At 40.4% G+C, this 24,745-nt stretch overlaps 1 protein-coding gene across 2 annotated transcripts in view; it reads left to right on the top strand.

Moving 5' to 3' along the window:
- The first annotated feature begins 1,429 nt into the window (after nt 1-1,429).
- DAB2 (DAB adaptor protein 2) overlaps nt 1,430-24,745 on the top strand; it is a 184,319-nt gene continuing 161,003 nt past the window's right edge. For both annotated transcript variants that reach the window (XM_066240182.1, XM_066240189.1), the window contains exon 1: nt 1,430-1,713. The gene's annotated coding sequence lies outside the window, so the exon portion shown is untranslated. The remainder of the gene's footprint in view (nt 1,714-24,745) is intronic.

The following is a 24,745-nucleotide window of genomic DNA, read 5'->3' as shown; positions in this document are numbered from 1 at the left end:
AGTCCTGGGTTCGATTCCTGGCCAGGGCACACAGGAGAAGCACCCATCTGCTTCTCCACTCCTCCCCCTCTCCTTCCTCTCTGTCTCTTTCCCTCCCGCAGCGAGGCTCCATTGGAGCAGAGATGGCCAGGGCGCTGGGGATGGCTCCTTGGCCTCTGTCCCAGGCGCTGAAGTAGCTCTGGTCGCGACAGAGCGACGCCCCAGAGGGGCAGAGCATCGCCCCCTGGTGGGCAGAGCATCGCCCCCTGGTGGGCGTGCCAGGTGGATCCCGGTCGGGCACATGCGGGAGTCTGTCTGACTGTCTCTCCCCGTTTCCAGCTTCAGAAAAATACAAAAAAATAAATAAATAAATAATGCAATTCATTATAAAGTGTTACTTTACTCTCCTGTTCTGAAATATTTATATTTTAAATGAATGTCTTAGAGAATACCTTAACCTCCAAAAAGCAGTGTCTTATGTAAGCCAGTTAAAGGAGATATTCTTAAATAAAAAAAGCAATTTGGAGCAGATCTTAACCAGATCACAGAGGCCAGTGCTTATCTGTTAGGGTCCCAACTTGACCACTCCCTACCAGAGTATGTGCAGTGTGTCACATGCTGCTTCCTGGTCTGCAGAAGGTGTGGATTGACTATCTGATACCAAACCTAAAACTCTATAATCTTATAAATACATTTTATTATTTTTTTTTCTTTTCCAAGTGAGAGAAGGGGAGATAGACAGACTCTGGCATGCGCCTCAACCGGAATCCACCCAGCAACCCCCATCTGGTGCTAATGCTCTGCCCATCTGGGGCCATGCTCACAACCAGGCTATTTTTAGCACCTGAGGCAGAGGCTCCATGGAGCCATCTTCGGCACCTAGGGCCAATGCACTGGAACCAGTCAAGCCATGGCTGCTGGAGAGGAAGAGAGAGAGAGAAAGAGGAGATGGAGGGGTGAAAAAGCAGATGGTCACTTCTCCTGTGTGCTCTTACCAAGAATCAAGCCCAGGACTTCCACACATGGATGTGACACTCTACCAGAGTCCATCTACCAGGATCCTAAATGCATTTTAATTTGGGTAGTAGATTCAGAGCCAGAGATCAACGCCTGAGTATCCAAAATTGTTCTGCACCCTACAGAACTTCTCAGGAGAGTCAATTCACTTGCTGTCCTCTCTCCCCAGTGAACAACAGTTTCAAACTCATTGTTTTTCAAGAGGAACATAAAGGAGAAAGCTGTCACCCTAAACCAGTACTGGTTTGGAAGGTAAATCCAGCCTCATCTTGAGAAGCAAGGTACCTTTCCCCTAGCACAGAATTGATGAAGGCAGCTCTTTTTTTAAAAACTCAGTGATTCTAACATCTGTTCCTTGGGTGAATCAATAACCTGACACTTAGCAGTGGCATCAGGTCACATGGTGATCTTTGCCACACCACCTACAGCCAGCACAGAGAAGCAAGGCCGCCTACAGCCATAGTGTCCAGAGCTTCCGCTCAAGATACCGGTGCATCCAGTTGGACCTGTGGACACAGCGCCTGGGGCCAGTTGCTCCAGAGCCACTTCTGAAGTCGTGCAAGGCTGAAAAGAACAAGTCACCTGCAGGCTCAGTCACTCCTTGGTTTGGGAGCTCTGCCACCACCTCGGGGCCACCGTGCCTGGGACTTGGCGGGAGTTTGAGCCCCGGGTTCCCTTCCACAGGAGAGAGAGAGTCAGCTTCTACTTCTGCTGCAGGTAAGTCAAAGGCATCCCTCTGTTTGCACGTAGATTTTGCAAAGTTTGAGTGGAATGAGACAGACGACAGAACAGGGCAGGACAGAGAAACCCCAAGCTGGCGCAAACTGGGAAGGCTTGGGTTGGCTTGGCAGATGACAGGTTTTGTTAGATTTTTAAAATAATGTTGCTTTAGGAACAGAAAGAAAGCCAAGCCAAGAAACATCAACGGTAAGTTTTCCTCCTTTCCCTCCCTCCCCCCAAGATATGCTGAAGCCAGGTTTAATTTTATGTCAGGAAGGAATTCTCTCCTGAGACTTTCCTGGCTCCAGCTCAGCAGAGGATAATGTTTTCCAGCCATGTTTCCAGAGCCCCTCAACAGTTGAAAGGAAAACGGCACCGGTGCTGAGGCCTTGACTTTGAAGCAGCAGGGGGCGCTGTGATAAAGAACTGGGTGGCTTCCTCTCCCACCAAGGTGATTTCTGAAATTCAGCCTACGGTCTCTCTGATCTCTGATCATTGTTTTTGGGACCAGGGAATACCAAAGGGATGAAAACATTTACAGACACCAGCAGGCTGTTCGACCTCTGATTATAATGCAAAGCCTTTGTGTTATGTTTTAAATCAAAAGAAAAATAAGCCTTAGATATTTGTACAAGTTGCAGGCCAGCCCGCCAAGCATGACGGTATTTCAGGATTCCTTCCATCACCATGTAATGACACCTCGTACTGAATATTGCAATCCCAAAGCCTTGGACGGAATTGGATATTTAAAGTGGGGCTTCCAGGGCATAAGAAAGAGCCATTATAACAACCTCACAGAAACGTACCTATCTTCATTCTACAAAGTACCGTATTTCCCCATGTATAAGATACACTTTTGTTTTGGGGCCAGAGATTTGAAATAAAATGTATTACAGCCTGACCAGGCGGTGGCGCAGTGGATAGAGCGTCGGACTGGGATGCAGAGGACCCAGGTTCGAGACCTCGAGGTTGCCAGCTTGAGCGAGGGTTTATCTGGTTTGAACAAAAGCTCACCAGCTTGAGCCCAAGGTCGCTGGCTCAAGCAAGGGGTTACTCGTTCTGCTCAAGGCCCGTGGTCAAGGCACATATGAGAAGGCAATCAATGAAGAATTAAGGTGTTGCAATGCGCAACGAAAAACTAATGATTGATGCCTCTCATCGCTCCGTTCCTGTCTGTCTATCCCTCTCTCTGACTCTCTCTCTGTCTCTGTAAAAAAAAAAAAAATGTATTACATAAAGTTATTGAACTCAAGTTTTATTTATCATAAAATTCATACAGCTCTTCATCACTATCAAAGCTCCCATCCACTAGCTTGTCCTCATCTGTGTCTGATAACGAATCACTATCTTCAACAATGAGCTCAAAAACAAGCTTGAAAAAGCAGGAAATGTAAGTAAAAAAACCTACAACTACTGTATAAGATGCACCCAGTTTTTAGACCCCAATTTTTTCCCAAAACGTGTGCTTATACATGAGGAAATATGGTATATATCAATAGTGCCCAGGTGACTTAGGTGGTTGGTAGCTCTGGTTTTCAGATTACTTGGATCCATTTAAAAACTAAAGTAGAAGAAGGTAGAAAGGCCAAAACTCACTGCTCATTGTTAGAAATCTCTGCTCTCCTTTGTGTTGGGGTGTTTTGAAGTTTGACATTGAAACATACCACTGTTTAGTCAAGAATAAAATGATTATTAACATTTAGGTCCTTCTCGGGCTCACCACCTCTGATTATTTGGTTTCTTCTGGCCTTAGCAGGACTCCATGTAAGCACAAATTCTCTACGGGATAGTGGGCCCTCTGAGAGCATCTGAGGCGGCTCCATAGTTTTCCAGCTGTTTTCAGATATTATGCCTTGGTCAGTTCAGTCATCAAACGCGAGTTTATCCTCACCTTCTCTTTCTGGGGCTAAAAATGGACAATTTCTGGTGGTTCTCATCTACATTTCTGTGAATATTGTGTCTACGTTATTGTCAAGGGTGCGCATGGCATGTAAATGTTGGCTTCCAGAAGAGTCAGCTAGAGGGAATGCTGAAGTTCAGGGAAATTGAGTCCAGGAGAAGAGGGAGGTAATGAAGGATTCAAGAGGAGAAGCGGAATCTTTGAAGGAAAGAGTTAAAAATGAGAGAGCTCTCTGACTCGGTGCAGGGGTAATACATCTAACCTGAAGGCTGATTCCATACAGCCCAAGGAATTCTGTCATAATGGAGTGCCTCAGATTTTCAGACAGGTCATGGTAAAATCATCTGAGAAACCAAGAAGTTGTCCAGAAAATAGACTGAAACTAATAGAGGCTGTCAGGAACAGAGTCGACAAGCAAACAATCTAATATGAATATATAAGTGGAGGTGGAAGAATTGAGAGAATTAGAATTGAGAGAATTAGACACAAGTAGTTCAAGATGGGCCTGGTCTTCTCTCAGAATCATTTTGGGAGAAATCACTATTCATATCGTATAACATCATGAAATACTTTACATTTCTGCCCTTGAGAGAAGAACAAACAAATCAGCTATTTCTATACATCGATGGCTTGCAGACATATGCCTCCAAATATGTTGATCAGCAGTGATCTCAATGGTTCCAGAAAGTTCCAGATCATCCATCAGATGGCTAGGAGCTCATTCTAAACTGTGGTCCAAGTAAGAGCTGCCATATGTCTTTGCTTCATCCTTTAACTGAGTCAGAACTATATTTGGGGTCAAAATAAGACTGCATCCTTCCTGTGCTCCATGGGGCCTCTGACCATACTCTGATACCTGGAGGGTTCACTGGGGATAAAGTGACATTACATGTGGGACTCAGGGATAAATTAGTAAGGAAAGGTTTGCTTTGATTGTGATTTGGAGTCACTATTTGTTCTCTCCTTGCAGGCTTTCTATGAATTTGAATGGGTTTACATATGTACCTGATTAGTTAAGCAGTGTTAACTCAGTAAGAACTTTGAAGCTTTTATATCTGTAAATTATTCCTCCCAGTTTTACTAGACCGAGTATGAATTCTCTACGGGGTAGTGGGTCCTCTCACAGCATCTGAGGCGGCTCCATAGTTTTCCAGCTGTTTTCAGATATTAAGCTTCGGTCAGTTCAGTCATCAAACGCGAGTTTATCCTCACCTTCTGTCCTCCTTCACTCTATCTGGTACAAGCATGAATTGGCACCCTGCCTGACTGGGAGTCTCTCTCAGGGACACCACCATGTCTCGTTCCCCTCCTGGGATTCCTCTTCCAAGGTTCTGAGCGGCAGGTGGGCAGGGGAGGGGAAGTGTGTCGTGAGAACAGGAACTGCCACCACCTCTCTCAGTGAGCGTAACCTGGCTGCTGATGCCTTCTTGGAGGCAGGCGTCCTGGTTCTGGCTCTCTCCATGGATTAGAAGTCTGGGCTCTTTGTACCACAGTGATTCGTACCTCAACCTCTTCAAGCCCCTCAGCTCCTGTTATTGGCCATAGACTCCCATTCAGAGTGGGTGGGGACACAGGGTTGGAATGGGGATGGAACAAGCTCAGCTAGGTTCTGAGAACTGGCCACCTCATCCCAGCTGTCTCTTGTCTTAACCATTAACTGGGTGAGTTCACACTGCCCCCTGTAGGCACTCTCTCTCCAAGACCGATTTCCTTTGAACCTATGAAGTATATGTAAATTTACAAACCCTTTTTCTCAGCAGATGCCAATGAGGGAACTCAATTATACAACAGTCTTGTGAATGATCCTCCCAATGAGGTTTTAGAAAGACCAGGCACCCCCATTTCCATTGCTCATGCAAAGACGAAGGAGTAGCTTCTTATGTCACACACACTGCATTGTACTAATCCTTGGGTTTGTTGCTTTGCTGTCTTGTTGCTGGTCTCATAATGTGAGGGACAGAAGCTGGTTGTAGCTGGCCACATCTGTCACCTCATAGGAAATGTTGTCGGTGACTTCAGTAGCCATCAGTGCAGCTATTGACTTCTTTTTCCTCTGCCCTTGCCTTGGGTAGTAGGAGTCCCACAAAGAGCTTATCACAGATTGAAAGCCAACAAAGTCCTTTGGAAGAAAGAAAATATAGAGTAAACATATAAACATTCAGCATAGGTATTTGGAATCAGTGGGACCATTCTTAAGATTTTTCATTATTTACCCATTAATTCAATTTATTTAGCAAAAAAATAAGAACCCAATTTCTGTCATAAGCCAGACATGATGATAGACTCTTCTAATGAAAAGAAGAAGCTATAATGCCTGCTCTTTAAAAGCCATCTCTTGTTGTGGACTATTTATAGTTTATAGCCCTGAATATATAAAGGTAAGGGGCTCAGGGCTGTAAGAGAGGAGAAAGTATGTATCTTTCCCTTAAGGGTAGACTTCAGGGAAAAGATGGTATTCGAGCTGGCTCTTGAAAAATGAATGGCATCCATCATTAGGTGGAAAGAGAAAATAGGGGGAAATCTTTCTGGCAGAGACAGTAGGGGAATGTGCAAGACAGAAAGATATAAAGATTACGGTGAAGTTAATATGTACACCTTTGGGGCAGCGAGGTGAGTGTTGTGAAGGACACTCTTGGAGCCTGGAAGAGAGTCTAATGAGTCCAAACTGCTGATGACTTTGTAGTATCTCTCTAGAGAGAGTGTGGGTTTTTTTTGCACATAAAATGGGGGATTACCAAGGTTTTAAAGCAAAAAGAATGATATACAGAATGTCATTTTAATAATAAGTTTTGGACATCACTATAAGAGGGATGGGAAAGTGGGGAATTGGGAAACAAGTTGTGCTAATTCTAGGAGAGTTAGTGAGTGCATGACCTAAGTGTATAAAGACAGGGAAGGAAGAAAGGAGAAATAGAAGAAATCTTCAATAGTCAAATTAAGAGAATGGCTCAGTGATGTCAAAGCTCAGGTGCCCGGGTATATGAAACACTCTCACTGAGACAGTGGACATGGGAAAAGCTTGCTGAGAAGAAGATCTGGGGGAAGTTGATTTTGACGTGTTCATGTTGAGGTGACTTGGGAACATCTGGAAGGAGCTGCCCAGGAGGTATCCGGGCCGGAGTTCAGAAGACACATCTAGGCTGAAGGCAGGGCTAATCCACGTGTCAATGAGGCACGAAGCCAGGAGAGTGGGTGGGAGAGCGTCCAGTTGGAATATTCAGGGAAAACGCAGGAGACTAAGGACAGAACAGGCAAAGGACTGAATGAGGTAGGAGACAAGCTAGTGAAGAAGGGAGAAAGTCACCAAGGAAAGAAATCACAATGGGGCAGTGCCCAGAGGCAGGCAGAGTGTCCAACAAGACAGAAATAGTCGTGGCATTAAAGATTGTATAGAAAAAAAAACACACATTTTTTTTCATAAGATAAAGAAATTAGGAAGGGCTTGAGTGATGTTGGCTTCAGCCAGACGTTGTTTTTCTTGTGTTTAGATATTTGAAATAGATATCTTAAAATAGATGTTTTAGAGAACTTTAAGCTGTCTCTGGGATCAGAAATCTCAGCAAATGCTGGTTGTTGTTTTTTTCCACAGAGCATAAAATGTGCTTATATCCTTACATTTTTCTTTAGGATAAACAATTTTTGAGCAAATAAGCAAAAAGGAAGAGGCCGCCACTTAAAAAAAAACAGAAAAGAGCATATACTATACATGGAAAGGCCACTGCTGAAGGGTTTGGAAGTGATAGCAGCAATTTTTCTCTGTAGGAAAGGAAATAACTTCAATTCAGGAAAAGTAGCTTGCTGACAAGGCAGTCAGTCACATGGCTCCCCAAAGGAAGTTAAGAGATTGGTTTTTTAAAGTCATAGTTCAATGGAAAGTGAAGTACATGTTCACTGGAATAAAGCTTCCTTCAGTTATACTGAGTGGACTGTCAAAATAACCAGGAGGCACACAAAAGGATGGGATGGTAAAGGCTCTCTCTATGCCCCAAGCTTCTAAATGTCAAGTCAGATTATTTGCTGAAAGAGCAAACAGTTTGAAATAGAATGAGAAAGTGCACATGGGATATTTATTTATCCAACATTTTAGTCCCATTTTTGCACGTAAATGCATATTTTCTTTTTTAAAAAAAAGACATCAAGAATAAAAGGTTTTCAAAAGTATGGCATTTTTCTGTGAAGGATTGGATCAGTGGACCACCCTATAAATATGCAGTCTTTTTTCCTATAGGCATAGCTGATACATTATAAGATTAATATGTCTTTTATGTTATTTCTGTCTAAAAAATAGTGGAATTTAAGAAAGCCTCTGAATATGTGTGAACTCAAAGAGAATGAAGGAGAGAGGAGATAAAATTATTTAAGTGCCTACTGTACAGCAGGCACATGATAAGAACGGTGGTGATAGCCGGGACATGGTCTATGAGTTGTGTCCAGTGCTCAAGGCACTAATGTGCCTTCAATCTTGGGAGAAGTCATCCAGGTTCTGCAAGCCCCCATCCATGTTTATCCCATCGTAATATTGTTGCCACTTCTCTTGGCTCTCATCTCATTCTGAATCAAGGACAACTTGGATCTGAGAATGGTTGCGATGAACAAAGGGGAAGACTTTTCTGGGCACCTCACTGTGGATTGCTTCCTTTCTCCCTTGGGGCTTCACCTTTTGGCTCTCTTTTGGAAAGCAAACATGCTAAATTAGAGTTAAACCAGAAGACGCTACCTATAAAACTTATGTTTTCTTAAGACTATGGACTCCTTTATAACTCCAGAGACTTCTCTACTCTACCTCTTAACTAATGTGGGAATCCCTCCTACACAGAGAGGCAACCAAGGCAAACACCTAGACCTGGACACCATACAAACTCAAATTCAAACTCTGGAACTGCCATTTACAAGCTGTGTCCTGAGGGAAGTGACTTCACCACTTCAAGTAAAATGGAATGGTTGAAATGCTTTCTTGTGGGACTATGACAAAGACTAAATATGATACCGTATGTTACACAGTTGGTATAGTGTTCAGAACTTAAATTGTAGTTGGGCAGAAAAATGACTTGGGTATTTTCAGTTACCTGGAACTCACTATTTTTAATGAGCATCTATAGCAGTGTTGAAGTCAGGATGAGTAACTCTTTTGCGGACTAGCACAAAATTTCTGGTGAACAGGCACCTGCCTGCAGATGGGTGATTGAAAAACACTGATCTGTAGGTTTCTGTCTATGAGAGAATAGGATGACTTGGCTCCATGAAAATATCTAAATTAGATTAAGCAGTAATTATGAAAGTCAAAAGATAACATTTAAGAGCTTTAAAATATTGGTTTTAAACATTGTTCTATATTCTCATTCATTCAGTTCTGAAATAAAATCATTTGTCTATTTAGTGAATAATTTATAGAACTAAAGTTAGGTTCTTTTAGATCTAGGGTACTGCATGTTAAAAGCCCAAGTGTTATTAATATCTATTTCTATTCCTCTTTGTTATTCACGCCAAGGAATTCGGAATGAATATTAATAACTGGCCCTTGGAGTCAGACTTCCAGTAACAGAGAAAACTACTCATTTCATTGCAGCTGTCATTCAAATACATAAGATTCTAAATAGAAATGCAGAACCCATATAGGGCTTGAATTTCCATTGTTTGGATTTTCAAATCTATGAATTAATGGTAAATATCACAGGCAAAAAATAAGACTACCTCTATGTTTCAAGAATGATTTCAACTGGATAATGTTAACCTACACTGGAATCAGTATAATCTTTTCACCAGGAGCTTAAAGTTAAACAAGTCATTGTTCCTTCTTCAATACTCCCTTTTCGCAACAAACTATTCTTACCAACTCCCTAATATCTTGCTACTAGTTTGTGTTTTGTATACCGTGTTCTCACTAAGATGAAAGAATTATGCTTCTCTGCTGCTATCAGCATGATACTTGCATTTAGGCTCTCGCATTCTTGAATAAAGTTGGGGCATGGAATTTTTGCATTCAATGAACATCCTTCCTCCTGACCTCACCAAGCGTTTGGGGGACTCTGAAAATCAAACTAACTAAATTGGGACTCTTAATTCTATCCTCTTATCTTGTCAAGCAATCTTTTATCAAATATAAATGTTCTCGCTTTTTCTATCACTGTGATTTTTTTGTGGAGTAGTGACTAAGTGAATGTGGAATGGAGTCCAGATTTAACACTGGCTCCCCTAGGTGGACTTGAGCTACCCTGGGCAAATTGATTAGTAGTGTTGTGTCTTGGTTTCCACACCTGAAAGCAGATATTATAACAATAGTACATACATCACAGAATCATTGTGAAAATGGATTAAGGTAATTTCTACGAAATTTTTGGAACAGTACTTTGCATTTATTAAGTGCTTAATAAATATAAGCTATTCTTAGTATTGTTGTTTACAATTTACTCAAAACAAAGGAAGCTAAGACAAGTTGTGATATGAAATGTCAAAATGTATGAAAATCTTCAGACCTCACATTTCAAATGACAGTTCAGTTTACTTAGTTAAAGAAAGCCAAAGTCTCTTCAATCTGCAGTGATATATATTCAATATTTCAGCAGAAGGACTACTGGTCAAGAAAGCAAAAGAGTTGATAAGTAATATTAGAAGCATAGTTTCAAATCATGACTTAAATAGAAAAGGTAGCCCATTTCACATTAATGATTTTTATTTTTTTATCTTTTTGCACCTTGATAGTCTTTCAGGGTAGGAGAATTTTGACTTTGTAGTCCCCATAATACATTGTTGCCAGTATGGAGGAGAACCAGCTAGAACTGGCATGAAAAAATCTTTGCCTAAATTCATTTCCTCCTCCACTTCCAGGACAGATAGAGTTCACATCCGGGCAACTGTTCGGGCATTTATGCCTGCCCAGAATAATGCTGAACAAATGCTGTCCAAAAGATTAGGAGGGACTGTTAAGACAAGAACTTGTTTTAATCAGAGAGAAGGAAACTACCACTTAATTTGAGAAAGAACTGATGTGAATACACAGCTAAGAAAAATGGTGTGAATGCACATCTATTTATTTTTAAAAATGACCGCAGCCCCAGTTCTCTGAATGTATCTGGCAATACTGTTTGCTCCATATCTTATGAACAAGAGACTGCAACTTTTCCCCTTAGATACAAGAAATTTAAATGGTAGAGCTGTGTATAGGAAAAACAAAAACATTCATTATCAGATAGCTCAAAGCCATTAAAAATAGAAATTAAACTAGAATGTAAATAGTAGGTAATGTAGTAATGGGGAATATTTTACTACAAACCTGAGTAGTCTGAAATAATTTATTATAAAACCATACCTTAAATTCCAAATAAACATCTGACATCAAAAATGGACACAAAATTATGACTGACTAGCCAGGAAAATGAGAAATACAAAGAGACTGTCTCCCTATGGTAACCTAATTGCAAAATACATTCTATATAGAAAATGGCAATGTCTTTAGCAATGAACGACTCAGCAGATAGGAAGAGAAAAGAGGAAGTCTCTCTTGACTCAGCTGGAAAATATGAATGAATAAAATGAAGTTTAAGAAATAGATAAATATAAAAGAAAATCTAGTGTTATTGAAAAGAGAGAAAAAGTTAGACAATGAAATAAATCAGTCTGTTCAGATGATTTGGAAGAATAAAAGGAGCCTAGAAGACTAACAACATATGCCTAGAGGTGATTAAAGACTAAAGGAGAAAATAGATTCTGAAAAGTAACTAAAAAATATGATTCAGTATAAGAAATGGGGAAGTTGGTTTTAAAAATTGAGACAGAGCCTGACCAGGCGGTGGCACAGTAGATAGAGCGTCGGACTGGGATGCAGAGCAGCCAGGTTCGAGACCCTGAGGTCGCCAGTTTGAGTGCAGGCTCATCTGGTTTGAGCAAAGCTCACCAGCTTGGACCCAAGGTTGCTGGCTCGAGCAAGAAGAGGTTACTCGGTCTGCTGAAGGCCCGCAGTCAAGGCACATACGAGAAAGCAATCACTGAACAACTAAGGTGTCACAATGCACAATGAAAAACTAATGATTGATGCTCTCATCTCTCCGTTTCTGTCTGTCTCTTCCTGTCTATCCCTCTCTCTGACTCTCTCTGTCTCTATAAAAAAATAAAATAAAACAAAATAAGATTTGAAACAGAAATTTTTTTAAAAAGAGAGAGATAAATTCATGGACAACAAAGTGGTGATTGCTAGAGACAAAGAGCGGGGAAGGTGGAAGAGGGTCTAGGGGGGCTAATTGGTGATGGGTGGAGACTTGACTTGGGGTGGTGAGCACACAATACAGTGTGCAGATGATGTGTGGTAGAGTTGTGCACCCAAAACCTGTATAATTTTGTTAACCAGTGTCACTCCAATCAATTCAATAAAGAGGAGAAATAAAACAAAAATAGAGACAGAGAGAATAAAATTCCTTGCATTTTATTATTGCGTTTTAATTTGGGTAGTAGATAAAATGCCTTGCATTTTACTGCACAGTATACTTTCCAGAGCATTTAGCAAAAGCTGTCTTTCTTCATTCCTACTTCCAAAACTAGGCTTTAAAATTAGACCATGTTCTTTTCTTACTGGAAAATGCCTTGAATCTAGATAGAGATGACCTCAAAGATCCCACTGACCTCAGACACTGTCTAGAGAGAGTTCCTGGGAAATAGGACAGGAAAGCACCAAAGGGAGGGTTCTCTTGCAATAGAGGAGAGTAACCCAGATACAAATCTTCACCATGTGTATATAGGGAGTACATAATGATATAGAGAAGCTAGTGATAAGCAATACAAAATCTGTAAGGATCAGGTGTCCTAGGAGTGTCTTGACCTTAAAAGAAGGGTAGACTCAGGGAGGAGTTAGGTGTTCCAGGGGAGGGTGACAATGAATGGTGGTGGGGGGGTGCATACACTTGATAGGATTGGTTGGGTCCTACACCAGTCGAAAAAGGTGGGATTGTTTTACTGTCATATACGTGGACCAGGTGGAGGATTTTGAATACAAGAGAGGTGCTATAAAAGAATCACTTTAGAAAAAGTAGGGTGCAGGATGATAAAAGAGAGGGAGGCAAAAGCAGAACTCTATCTCAGTAGCCCTCTTATAGGATGATGGGTTGAAATAAGGTGTCAAACTAAATTGTTGGATTAAATTGAAAAGTAGAGAATCAAGAGTCTATATGAGATTACACATTTTTATATAGAGGAGGTAGGGGAAACTGGGTAAAAGAAGGTGAAGGGATTAGTCGAAAATCATATATACATAACACATAGGCACAGAAAACAAGGAGGTAATGGCCAGAGGGAAAGGGAGTAGGGGTTAGGCGGAGGTGGGCGGAGGGAAAGGGAGTAGGGGTTAGGCGGAAGTGGGCGGAGGGAAAGGGAGTAGGGGTTAGGCGGAGGTGGGCGGAGAGAAAGGGAGTAGGGGTAAGGCGGAGGTGGGCGGAGGGAAAGGGAGTAGGGGTTAGGCGGAGGTGGGCAGAGAAGGGGACAATGGGGATGGAAAGAGACTTTATCTGGGGTGTTAGGTAAGTGATACCATATGCAGATGATGTTTTGTTGAGTTGTACACCTGAAACCTGTACAGTTCTGTGAATTAAAAGTACTCTAATAAATTTAATTTTAAAAAGAGAGAGATGTGGAGAAAAGGGAACCCTCCTGCACTGCTGGTAGGAATGCAGACTGGTGCAGCCACTGTGGAAAACAGTATGGAGATTCCTCAAAAAATAAAAAATAGAACTGCCTTTTGACCCAGCCATCCCACTTTTAGGAATACATCCCAAGAATACCATATCACTGATTCAAAAGGAGAAATGCACCCCCATGTTTATGGCAGCATTGTTCACAATAGTGAAGATCTGGAAACAGCCCAAGTGTCCCATCAGTGGATGAGTAGATTCAAAAGCAGTGGTACATATACACAATAGAATACTATGGGGCCATGAAAAAGAAGGAAATCTTACCGTTTATGACAACATATATGGACCTGGAAACTATTATGTTAAGTGAAATAAGCCAAGCAGAAAAAGAAAAATATCATATGACCTCATTCATTTGAAGAATCCAATGAACAAAGCGAACTGAAGAACAGAACTGAGACAGGGGAGGGATCAAAGGGACCAGAGGAAAAGTGGACAGAGGGAAAGGGGATGATAGGATGGGATAAACCTGAAGGGAAGGGGGGAGGGCGCTGTGCGAAGGGGGGTAAGGGGGATGTTGAGAGGAATACGGAGGGGGGATGCATTTGGGGCAACACTAGAATCTATGTAAACACAATAAATTAAAATCAATTAAAAATAAATAAAAAATAATGAAAAAGAGAGAGAGACTGTATATGAAAAATGACTTATTTGGGTTGAAGGAAAAAGATGAGACTCGGCATCATTCTGCATGGCTAGTCCCTCTATCCTTATTTAAAAGTTAATTTGAAAGACCTTTAGTCATGGTTGCTGAAGCATACTTTAATTCTTAAGAATGCTTATCTTATCTCTCCTGACTTAATGATCTTCTCTTTGTATTCACCACCAGTTTGATCCCCAAACATTGATGTTTAATGATGTCTAGAGGCTATTTCTCAATTTCTCCTATGACTCATATAATTCAATGGGAGAGATATCTGCACCATATATTTCAATAAATTCTCTCAAATTGCCAGCAAACAATCACATCTCTAGAAAACATCTTAATTATTGAATGAATACTTGTTGAATTCCCTCCTTAAAAAAGCCTTGAGAAGTCAATGCCATGCTGTTTTCTGTTGATAAAATGAGGAAAAATACTTGAACTCCAATTTCTCCCTCCATCTTTGACATAAAAAGGGAAGGGAGATAGAGTGGAGTCACAGACACACTTGAACACCAAGAAATATAATAAACTGTTGACCTAAGAACTGTCAAAAACTATAGAGAATTTTTCTGAGAATTTATTTGAGCCAAACTGACAACATATGCCAGAAAGCAAGATCTCAAATGCCAACAGTTTTGTAGCTTTTGTGCATTTGAAATTAAGGAGGGAATGTAAGAAAATTGGAGAGAGAAAGGTGGGGATTGGCTTTTAAGATAGTTAAGCAGATTACATGCTCTCTTGAGCATTAATACCCCCTTCTCGGGGGTCATGACTTCTGGCATCTCAAAGGTGTATTAACCCAGATGCACAAGTACAATGGACAGGGCTGGCTTAAAAGCTTTTATGAAAGAAGTTGTAGACCTGGGGCATAACTACCCACCATGACCAGCCCAATTAGGAATTTATGATCAGATGACCCTGTAAGGTTACTTTCCATAATGCCCCCTTTTTTTGTCCACACAACTTACCCAAATGGGACATGTCAGTGAATTCCTATATCAGTTGGATTTCCAGAGTCCTTCCCACAAACTTCAACTGTCCATAAGGAGCTCATACTCATAATCATCTCCCCATCACCCCCCAAACATGGAGCTCCTCTAAGACTCCTCTCAGAATGCATCCAGTTATAGGAGCTACACTCTTGAGATCCTTCAGCTAGACTCAAGGTCTTCCTCATCCTAACTCCCTTACTATATCACTGCAGCTCAAATCAGGTCCCCAATTACTGTTAAACTTACTGAAATACACATTGAATTAATCCACTCCTCTCTATCTTTCCTGTCTCCAAGCTCTTCCAAAACACAATTACCTCTTATCTAAACTGAGGTGATGGAGTTCTGATTTTCTCTACATTTAATTTTCCCTTCTTTGACACATTCTCCACACAGAATTCAGAGGGCTACTTTTTCTTTAATGTATGTTGTTTTATCATATTACTATCCTCATTAAAATTTTGAGGCTTCTCCTTACATTTAGAATAAAACTTATTTTTACAAAGGCCCATAGACTGGGCTGGACTTACAATTTCCCACCTCACCAACTTCATCTCCTTGTTCACCTTGCCCCGGTGACTCTGACCTTGTCTCAGAACCTTGAACATGACCTTGCACCTGCTATTCCCTCCATGCCTACCTTCAATCTACTCATCCTCAGAGAGACTGTTCCAGACCTTACCAAATTATACTAGTTTCCCTGATTATTTTCTCTCTTTTAGAATTTATCTTGCTACACAGTACAGATGGTCATTTAGCCTGTTACTTTATGCATATTTTCTTCCATTAATTTGAGAGAGAGAGAGAAAGAAAAGGAGCAGTGGAAGGACAGAAAGAGAGAGAGAGAGAGAGAAACATTAGCTCACTGTTCCACTTAGTTATATACTCATTGGTTGCTTGTCGCCTGTGCCCTGACCAGAGATTGAACCCTCGACCTCAGCACTCTGGGATGACACTCTATCTACTGAGCCACCTGGCCAGGACCTTATACATATTTTTTCTTCTTCCCCCACAGACTGTAAAGATCAGGAAAATAGGAACCCATAAAGATCATGAGATTAGAGACCTTTCTCACTATATTCCTGAGGTATAAGACAAATCTAATAGAAGGCATGAATCCAATAAAAACTGGATAAATAAAATGAATCTAGAATTTAAGTAAGCTCCAGCAGAGCAGGGGTCATGTCTGACTGATTTGCTATTATATTGCTACCATCCAGGAATGTGTATCTTTGGAACATCGGTACGTGCCCCCAAATATTAGATCAATCAATAAACAAAGGAGAGAGTTCACTATTTGAATTCGTTGAGGGACAACTGTAGAAAACTTCTTTCTCAGAGTGGGTTGGATTCTCTCAGTCCATGGCTCCTATATCTCTGTCCTTTGCTCTAAGTCAGACTATACAAAGTAAGATTAGCAAAAATCTGGGACATGCCTTGTCCCTCCTGGGTCTTCCCTTCACCAATCTTCAAGCAAATGATGGACTTCCAGACCCTTCTTCATTCTACTGGTTGTCCCCTGAATATGCTATAGTTTTTATTTTAGTCTTATTTTGCCTCTTAAAGTATATTGTACCAAATTGTATCTGTGACATATATTAAGCTATTATTATCACCATATTTCCATGTGGGATATTTTTATTAATTGCATACCTTGGCAGCCAGACCAGGGTATGAATTTATATTAAACTTTCAAAGTACTATTAAACCCCAGGAATGAGATTAAACCAGGTCATCTGCTTCTAACACTTCTGCATTTGATTTTCTGAATCTCAGTTCAGATTTTACATATATTTTTAGTAAATAACAAGGAGACTGAACTCTAACTTCCCACACTCTTGAGTCCTAGTTCTGACATCCTGTGCACTAACTGTCAGGGTTTTGTGTCACCCAAGACGCCATAACGATGATTGTAGTTGGATTTTTAAAACTTTGCGTTTTTGCCTTCTAAAAAACATGACTCTCCTTTAGTGCTCTGCCATCTTTTTAACTGCTCTTTCTCAGTCTCTGCTGAGGCTTTCTTCTATTTACTTCTCCACTCACTCATTTGGTAAGTCATGGAATAAATATTTATTGAGCATCTCCTCCATGCCAGGGTCTGGGCTCATGTCCTAACTGTAAATACAAACATGAATTGCAGCCTTTGTCTTCAAGTGCATTTCCCAAAGTCCTTTGTCCTTCACTTACTACTGGGCACTTTTACCTATAATCATTGCTAAAAATATATACTCTGCTAGATCCTAAACCAAAGTATTCAGCTTCATAATGTCTCTCGAGCCCTAGATGACTATTTTGAATTGTTTTCTAGGCTTCACTGAATTATTCCATTTAAAAAACCCTCAAATTCTACATGGTCCAAACTTTTAACTCACAATGTGTCAGTACCTCTAACCACCTTCATGACACTGAGCTTAATTGATGGTACCATTATTTGCCTAGTCATCTAAACTAGCAAACTGGGAATCACTTCAGTTTTTCTGTTATTGACCTTTTGCACACAGTGGGTCACCATGTCCTGTCTACTCAATCTCATAAATACCTTCAGTCCCTCTTTATCTCAGCCTCCCTATGGCTACTCTTCTGGTTATCTTCTATCAAATGGATTCTTTTTATATTCTTCTAAATGACTTCTAATCCCATTCTCTCCAGATCCATCTCCCACACTGCTATCAGGATGCCAAAAGGAGTTGAGATGTTTACAAAACATGTATTCTATACAGTAGGAAGTTTCCAATGAACAAATAAAGTAAGAAAACATGTGTTAAAGAAGAAATAGTCTATGGAAATAAGATAAAGCCATGAATACTATCTAACACTTATTCCTTCTTACTATGTCCCTGCACTGTTCTAAGTGCTTCCCATGTGTTACCTCATTCAGTCACAGACAACCTATGAGAATTGATAAGGAACAAAAAGGTTAACATATCCAAGATCACTTGACTAGTGAGCTAGTCAATCCAAACCCAAGTGGTCTGTCTCCAGAGTTCATGCTCTTCATCACTCACGGTGCTGCCTCCTAAGACTGAAATAGAAGCACAAAAGTTACGCCATGAAATTTTATACACTTGTTACAGGCAGTCAACAGATTTAACACTTAACTCTCAAATGGTCAATACCAAGAGCAAAGAAAGCAATTCCAAGATTTACAGTGTTGGAAAGTAAAAATAAGCCAGTCGCCCATGGAAAACACAGCAATATTTAATGCTCTGATTAATTTAAAACAAAAAAGTGAAGACTAACTGCTATAAGCCAGTTTGGCTGCTCCAAACTGTCAAGTTCTTTTGGTAGGATCTATAGCCTCCGATGGTCAGAGGCAGATAGATAGGCTCTCTCCACCAACAGCCAAACCATGCCACATGGGGATGCTGAGTGAAAGCAAGTGTCAGTCTAAATTCAGACACTCTTTTCAACATTTAATAGCAACCAGACCAAAAGAAAAAAAAATACAGTCACATAAGCTTATAAATGTGATAAAGGCTCAGCGTCTGCCCCCGGGACTCAGGCAAATGCCTTACAGGAACCATCTGCTCAAGGCAGATGCAGCCGTATTCCAGCAGCCAAATCAGCCAGCCTCTAGTCCAAACAGCTTACAGAATCCTCTGTTGAGTGCTGGACATCTTCACACTTACTCTGCCGCTTTCCATTCATACAAGGACAATGGCACATTTACAATGTTTCCAGCAAATCTACCCACCTCGAATATCCATCAAGCACCAGTGAAAACTTATTTCTGTCACTTTTTAGCCAGGGTATTTTTTTCTGAAACATTCTGTGTCATAGACCCATTTAGCAGTCTGACAAAGCCTGTGGACTACTTCTCGGAATAATGTTTTTTAAATGCATTTTTTAAATATTTCAAAGAAAACCAGTTTTAATGGAATGTAGTTATCAAAAATGGTTTAATAAAAACACACAATTTCCTTTTAAAACATTAAATAATAAGACCTAAAAACTACTGTAGGTCTGAAATAATCTTGTTTTTATTTTGAAATACCTACAATAATGTAATGCTACATAAAAACTCATCAAGTTGTTGGTGAACCCCAAATCAAGATAAAGGGTGCTCTTTAGCCAAAGCCACTATCTCATGGCATCAGACAATGATGGTTTCATGTATCCATCTCCAAATTAAACATATTTCTAACACAGGGAGTAGAAACAAAACAAGTCTATAGACCTGGGCAAATGTTTTCTGGACAGAAATAACAGCAAACAACTTTGTAACTTAAATGACAGTGTTAACATATGAAAAGAATCTAGCAAATAACAGCTGTACAAAATCTATAGGAAACACAGATTATGTGAAGCAAGAAAGAGCCAACCTTTCTCATGCACATTATTTTGGGGTGGAGGGGGTGGTGTCCAGATCCTTGTTTTCATAAAGCACTTAGTTTTAAAGGTGCTATTTTTAACTATTGTGTATTGATTTTCAGTTTAACTCTCAAAATATGGCGGGAGCAATGGCAGCTGCCTTTTGGTGTACCCCAATATTACAAGAACCTTTAACATCAGGGGCACTTTAATTGTGGTTCATGAAGCTGTTGGACTTCTATGGAGTCTCTGATCCTTCTGAACATAGTCATGAAAATTTAGTGTAAGCAGATAATCTATAGCTCACACCAGATTCTTAAAAGGGACCTTGACCTGCAATAACTAAGATGCATGTTTTATACTATGTTTTTCTCTCATGGCACATGTGTTGGTCTCCAGAGCCATATTTTAGGATTGCTCTCCTGGCTATATTTTCTTTTCTTCACAAATTTTAATTTAAATCTTTCTTGACCTCATCAAAAAATCACTGGCCCAAGCTTTCTTTCATTATGTCCCGGTAAAAGGCACTAAATGCCTTCCCTGCAAAGCCCTTCTAGTGTGTGAACATCAGTTATGTAAAGTAGCGCTCCCTGCCCCACCACAGCCTAAGGAGTTTAGGGTGCATGCTCACTGAGTTTGATATCAACAAAGGAAATGCATGAAAAGAAGAAGATCTTTCTTTTCCCAGGTTTTCCTCCTCCTAAACTAAACTATGTGCTTGGGATGGAGAATCTGGATTGGCCATCACCAACTATTCCAAATACATAGGGATCTGGAAGCAGGCAAAATATTGTGAAGAAGCCCATGAAACCAGAAGCAAACTACAAATGCTTAGAAGGAGATTGGTCACTCATGCACAAACCGTGTATCAGCCTCTATTGTCCTGGTGGCTCCAACCAGGGGATGTGTCTCCTTGTTGACATAAGGCTGACCTAGAACAAAGAAAGTTGATAACATAAGCATATCCTTTTTCCCAGCACTTGAGTGTGTGTGATTTAACCTTTAACTCTTGCTTGTTGATGTAGGTGAGATGTCAGATACTTTCTACTGAGCTGTTGGCAACTGTTTAAAGTATTTTCATCACCCTTCCACTGGGGAGAAGCCAGCCTCAATCTAACAGGTTACTGTCACAGAGTCGCCTCCCACACTGTCCCTCTTCTCTCTCAGCCACTTCCTCCAGACTGAAAGAGGAAAGCAGTGACAAAGAGCAAGACCAGACTGCTAGTCACTGTAAATCTGCAATTACTTAGTGTCAATTCTTGTTTTCAGAAAAAGTATACTTCTAGCATGGAATAGACTGACGTCTTGTGGCCAACTGTGAACAAATGATTTAAATTGTGACACAAACAATACGGAACCCAGTATTAAAAACTATAACTGCTTTTTTCATCCTCTTTTGAGTCTTTAGACTCAGAGATAAAACCTCTTACTTTTTCTGGATCAAACCTGTGTCCTGAAAGGACAAGACTGTGCCCTCTGCCCGCTTTCATACTTGGAGGGAACCCATCCAATTTTTCCTCAGGCTGAACCCAAACCCATCTGTCTACTCATTCAGGGCCAAAGTTTTAAGTGGATATATTTCTGTTTAATGTTTAAGCCAAAGGATAAAGTTCTTGCTACTTTTACCTTTTCAAGACAAAGGTCTTCCTGCTACCAAAGGGGGGGGAAGCATAAAAGTTCTTAGCAGTATGATTTCATACATATTTTTTTCTTAATGGTCATTCTTGTTCTCTTAGATGGAGGGGGAAATTTTGCTGAGAAATTGACTCTTAAGCTACCAGTAAGATCCTAGATGTATGTAACATACAACTGGAGAAATCAACTTGGATAAACTAGACACCACCCGTTAGCATTTCACCTTTTCAGTCTGGACTTTGGGCTCATTTCTTGGAAAGGAAATCTCTGTTCATTAAAGAAAAGTGTTTGGGCCAAATACACAAAAATAAGAATGGGCGGAGGCAGGGTGGGGGTAGGGTGGAGGGAGGTCACTGCATGACTCAGAGAAGATTGGCTTCTTTAATTAATATTTTTAAGCCTTCTTACTTCATCTTTAAAATAGAGTTATATGGTCAGAGGGAAAAAACTAACACATAGCAGTGTGCCAAAACTCCATATATATACATATATGTGTGTGTGTATGTATAATTCATGCATGCATATTCATACATATATACAAAAAATCATACATAGTACACATATGCGTGTAATCACATATAAGGTCTGTGCTGTGTTTATTGGATGTAGATTTTTAAATCATCCATGCCACATGAAATAAAATTATCTCAGCTGCACTCTTTGCTGGGAGACTGGGTAAAATATTTCCACAAGAATGTGTAAAACAGCCTTGGCTTAGCTCTTAACTCACCAGTCATTCAGAACCATCATATCCGTTCCTATACCTTCAGAGGGAGAAGAGGTAGAAAATGGGCCCTTTGGAAATCATGGTGTCTGCCTCAGACATGATCTTTGTGTCACTCTGTGCACTACATACCTCAGTGGCCCAATGATTTTAAAGAGTTCGTATGCACATCAGAAGTTGCCGTAAGGATTACCACCTAAGGCAGGGGTCCCCAAACTACGGCCCGCGGGCTGCATGCGGCCCCCCGAGGCCATTTATCTGGCCCCCACTGCACTTCTGGAAGGGGCACCGGTGGTCAGTGAGAGGAGCCTAGTTCCCATTGAAATACTGGTCAGTTTGTTGATTTAAATTTACTTATTCTTTATTTTAAATAATGTATTTGTTCCCGTTTTGTTTTTTTACTTTAAAATAAGATATGTGCAGTGTGCATAGGGATTTGTTCATAGTTTTTTTTATAGTCCAGCCCTCCAATGGTCTGAGGGACAGTGAACTGGCCCACTGTGTAAAAAGTTTAGGGACCCCTGACCTAAGGCATCCTCTGACATAACAAATTCCATCTGTAGAAAACAAATCTTAGGGAATTGATAAAATATGGTGCACACTTGTTAAACATTGGTAGTCCCCAATTCATATTTAAGGCATCTCAATTTCTAAATTATAAGTGAGACAATATGCAGTGTCCACGGTTCAGTCTGACCCTGCAGGGGCTATCCAGGGAGCTAACATACTTTGTGGGGTTCATATTTTAACTCACAGGTAGATAAGAAAAGGCAAGAACAAAGGGCAGAGGTAATTGGAGCTCTGATGACACCAGAGCAATACCTTTAAGTGACACGATTCGCTCCAAAGTCAAAACTACTTGACTGAGTTTAATGTTTTTCAAAGTAAATTTTAGTCAAGACCTGCAACTTTTCAAACTATATTTTCTTTGTAAAAAGTAATCCTTTAAATTTCTGTGGTCAAATGTAACTTTTGTGGCATGCATGAGCATCAAGGTGTTAAGACAGCAGCACCATACTCAAAAAAACAACAAAAAAATAAATAAATGAATAAAAACAACAATAAATGAATAAAAACAACAATAAATGAATAAAAACAACAATAAATAAATAAATGAATAAAAACAAGAAAGGAAGCCAGAGGCAGGACTGGTAGGAGTGCCTCGCTGGTAAAGACCACCACTGTTAGAAGCATGGGTGTCAAAGAAGCAGCAAAAGGAAAATGACCTATTTGGTCATAAAGAATTTGGATCTGCTTCTTATCAAAGAGCTAACTGCGGCCAAGTCTCACCAGGCATGCATCCTGACCCCTTCCCTCTGCTTTTCTACTTTCTCAGTCATTCTGGGGATCCCCTCCCCTGTTTGTTTCTGCACATGTCTACTTTTCTGCTTGTTTCTTTTCTAGATTTTTGCTGTTGACAAACTCTAAAATTCATTAAAATTGAAATCATATGCCCACAAATTCATACGTGCCGGATAAATCGATTGGCTAGAGCATTGTTCTGATACACAAAGATTTAGGGTTCAATCCCCAATCAGGGCACATACAGACACATGTGGACATTTCTGTTTCTCTCTCCCTCTACCAAATCAATAAATGAACTTTAAAAATGTCACGCAAACACATACATGTACAATTTGCTCACTGTTGTAAATCAAATAAAGAAATAGTTTTTTTTACTGTTCATAATAGCAGACATACTAGATGAGTGAATTGACCATTGCAACATTATATCCTTACCTAGAATGTCACTTGGTGCATTGAAAAATAAGAACATATCAGCCCCAATGACATAAAAGACATCTTGGAAGACAGAGAGGAAATGTAAGGATGGTTCATTGCCTTTTTGCATGGCCTTCAAGGCACTGCATGGGAAAAGGCAATGAATCATCCTCATATTTCTCCTCTATCTCTCCAAATGTCTCTTATGCAATTCTTCAGAAAGAACTTTTAAAAACCTGAGGATCAGGTGCATCAGCCAGCCAAGGAAATCTGGAGGAGAACCAACAGAATCTGTCTTCCATGGATAAGGATATAGAGAGAGGAGCAGGGAACTTCAAACAAATCCAGGTAGTCCCAAAATGACACACTTTTCAAGTGATGCTCCCATATTAACTTGCTGATTTGGAGTGATGAGACTCAATAGTCCTGTAGAGTAGAAGACCATAAATAGATTGGAATTGTATGAAGGCATTGAAAAATGTCAGTAAGGTTTTTGTTGTTGTTTTGTTGTATTTTAACATAAGAGCTTAAAAAGATTCCTGCTCAGACGAATCTTTTATTTGCTCTGAACTCCTGAGAAAGTTTGAAAAGCAGGTATACATAATTTGCTCTAACACGAATACTTTTTCCATACACTTGCGAGCCTTATAAACAGCTGCTGGGGTCCCCTAGTGATGGTTTACTTTTGGAACCAGATGAAAGGACTCCTTGGTCCAGTGGTGCAAATTCCTGAGGCACCGGGATACGAGGAACTATAAACTATGCTATAAAAACCTCCACCATTCCTTGCTTTGATGTCTTGGTGTTTCCAGCAAACGAGATATACTTTCCAAATGCTCCTCCTCATTCAGTCATGCTCTGGGGCTGAGCTGTAAGGGACAGTTGGAACATCTATTTGGTAGCAGAAGAGTTTAGGTGGTGGGAGAATTACTGCATACCTTTTCAAGGCCTGGGTCTACAGGTTCAAAACCTGCTGTCACTTGAACGATGAAATCAATCAATCAAACCTATTACTAGATATGAGGTTGGTCCAAAAACTCTTTGCTTTTCAGCACATTATTGTGTAGAGCCCAAGAAGACCATCTTTTTCTCTCTAACTCTTTCATAATTCAAAGAGGACAAACCACAAAGGCAGATAACGAAAATTTCCACAAGCATTAACTCAGAAGGAGCAGAGATTGGGGGAGATTGTTGTTAGAAATGCTTGAGGCAGGGAGGGAAGAAAGAAAGAAAAAGCGGGAAAGAAAACAGACATTTGAAAAACATCTTTCTCTTTACTAAGCAATTTGTTTCCTCACTTTTTTGTGGCTCCAGTGATAGCGTTCAGGAAACTCGGTGATGTCATTTCCTTTCAATAGGCCAGTTACATAAATGTTGGGGAAGAGCCAAGCAAAACAGCCCTCAAACAGATGGCCGTGTGTGTAA

This window comes from Saccopteryx bilineata, chromosome 1 (assembly GCF_036850765.1).
Source record: "Saccopteryx bilineata isolate mSacBil1 chromosome 1, mSacBil1_pri_phased_curated, whole genome shotgun sequence".
NCBI lineage: Eukaryota > Metazoa > Chordata > Mammalia > Chiroptera > Emballonuridae > Saccopteryx > Saccopteryx bilineata.
Note: the sequence above shows the minus strand (reverse complement) of the source record. Positions and strands in the feature narration are given on the sequence as shown.